Below are 2,500 nucleotides of genomic sequence, written 5' to 3'. Positions count from 1 at the left end.
GCGGCGGCGCATCCTCAACGCACACAGTCCTCAATCGGACCAGCACACTGCAGATGTCCACCGCGCTTCGCACCGGTCCGCGAGGACCCACTTTGGCTGCACGGCGCCGCGCGCAGGGTGCCCCGGCGCGCAGCTGCGCCGCCTGCCGCGTCCGTCGGCCGGCGCGCCTGCCACTGGGCGCCCCCACCAGCCGGCTGTAGCGCGTGCGCCCACGCACCGCGCGGCCAGCACGCCGGGCGGGCCCCCCCTCACCGGCCGGGGACAGTCCCACCCACCCACAGCCGCGTATCGCTTCACACCCAGATTCACATTCACGTTCGTTGGTATGGTGGGGACCGCTTCGTAGCTGTACCGATCGTTGCCCTCACAGATGTACCTCCAGCAAGATCAACCGCACCACAACGGGTTACCAGTTGTTCATTTGCGTAACGTCACCAGTAAACGTACACGTCCATCCCCGTTTGCAAAGTCAACTATTATTGCATGCTGCCTGTCAGGTGTCAAGACACACTACATTCGCTCACATCCACGCAACAAAATGTGCCCGACTAGAGGGCACGTGGAAGGTGCCCCCCGTACATATGCGATCTCCATTGCGCGACCAACTGTCAACCGGCCTCTGTAGCATGTCGCAGATGTGGAACGCGGGGCACCGTGCTATCACATTGTGTGAGAAGAGACTACTACGTCTGCATACACGCGCCACTACATGAACAGACGGCTCATGCTGATCGCCATCCACTGCGTCCATTACTCCCACACGTCTCTATGGCGTACCACACTGCAATGCAGCTGTTATGGGGAGATGACACATAGCTGTGTACACAACATTCTGAGCCGGTGCGGTTGGACAACAATACATTAATGTAACGTGTCATATGCCAATTACAGAGCAGGGTAAGGCACAACGTGGGTTAGGTTAAGGCACAACGTGGGTTAGGTTAAGGCACAACGTGGGTTAGGTAAGGCACAACGTGGGTTAGGTTAAGGCACAACGTGGGTTAGGTTAAGCCACAACGTGGGTTAGGTTAAGCCACAACGTGGGTTAGGTTAAGGCACAACGTGGGTTAGGTTAAGGCACAACGTGGGTTAGGTTAAGGCACAACGTGGGTTAGGTTAAGGCACAACGTGGGTTAGGTTAAGGCACAACGTGGGTTAGGTTAAGCCACAACGTGGGTTAGGTTAAGCCACAACGTGGGTTAGGTTAAGCCACAACGTGGGTTAGGTTAAGCCACAACGTGGGTTAGGTTAAGCCACAACGTGGGTTAGGTTAAGCCACAACGTGGGTTAGGTTAAGCCACAACGTGGGTTAGGTTAAGCCACAACGTGGGTTAGGTTAAGCCACAACGTGGGTTAGGTTAAGCCACAACGTGGGTTAGGTTAAGCCACAACGTGGGTTAGGTTAAGCCACAACGTGGGTTAGGTTAAGCCACAACGTGGGTTAGGTTAAGCCACAACGTGGGTTAGGTTAAGCCACAACGTGGGTTAGGTTAAGCCACAACGTGGGTTAGGTTAAGCCACAACGTGGGTTAGGTTAAGCCACAACGTGGGTTAGGTTAAGCCACAACGTGGGTTAGGTTAAGCCACAACGTGGGTTAGGTTAAGCCACAACGTGGGTTAGGTTAAGGCACAACGTGGGTTAGGTTAAGGCACAACGTGGGTTAGGTTAAGGCACAACGTGGGTTAGGTTAAGGCACAACATGGGGGTAGATTGCGGTACAAATTGCGTTACATTGCGGTGCAAATTGCGTTACATTGTGGTGCAAATTGCGTACATTGCGGTGCAAATTGCGTTACATTGCGGTGCAAATTGCGTTACATTGCGGTGCAAATTGAGTTACATTGCGGTGCAAATTGAGTTACATTGCGGTGCAAATTGAGTTACATTGCGGTGCAAATTGAGTTACATTGCGGTGCAAATTGAGTTACATTGCGGTGCAAATTGAGTTACATTGCGGTGCAAATTGAGTTACATTGCGGTGCAAATTGAGTTACATTGCGGTGCAAATTGAGGTAGGTTAAGGTGCAACACAGGTTAGGTTAAGGTGACATAGGTTAGGTTAAGGTGACATAGTTAGGTTAAGGTGACATAGGTTAGGTTAAGGTGACATAGGTTAGGTTAAGGTGACATAGGTTAGGTTAAGGTGACATAGGTTAGGTTAAGGTGACATAGGTTAGGTTAAGGTGACATAGGTTAGGTTAAGGTGACATAGGTTAGGTTAAGGTGACATAGGTTAGGTTAAGGTGACATAGGTTAGGTTAAGGTACAAACTGGGTTGTGTTATGGTACACATTGCGTTGTAGTACAGTACACGTTAGGTTTGGGTACGGTACACAATGTGGTATGGGATGGCGTGTTGTGGGGGGGGGGGGGGGTGAGGTTCGTTGATATCGACCGTAGGACGTGGATGCCCGAGGCAGCGTCAGTGTGTCAAAGGAGTTATGTCACGTCGGGATGCGCTTTCCGCCAGTGAGAGGGGGGGGCGAGCCGTGTCTGTGG

Source organism: Schistocerca cancellata, unplaced genomic scaffold (genome assembly GCF_023864275.1).
Source record: "Schistocerca cancellata isolate TAMUIC-IGC-003103 unplaced genomic scaffold, iqSchCanc2.1 HiC_scaffold_26, whole genome shotgun sequence".
Taxonomy (NCBI): domain Eukaryota; kingdom Metazoa; phylum Arthropoda; class Insecta; order Orthoptera; family Acrididae; genus Schistocerca; species Schistocerca cancellata.
This window is presented reverse-complemented; position numbering follows the sequence as displayed.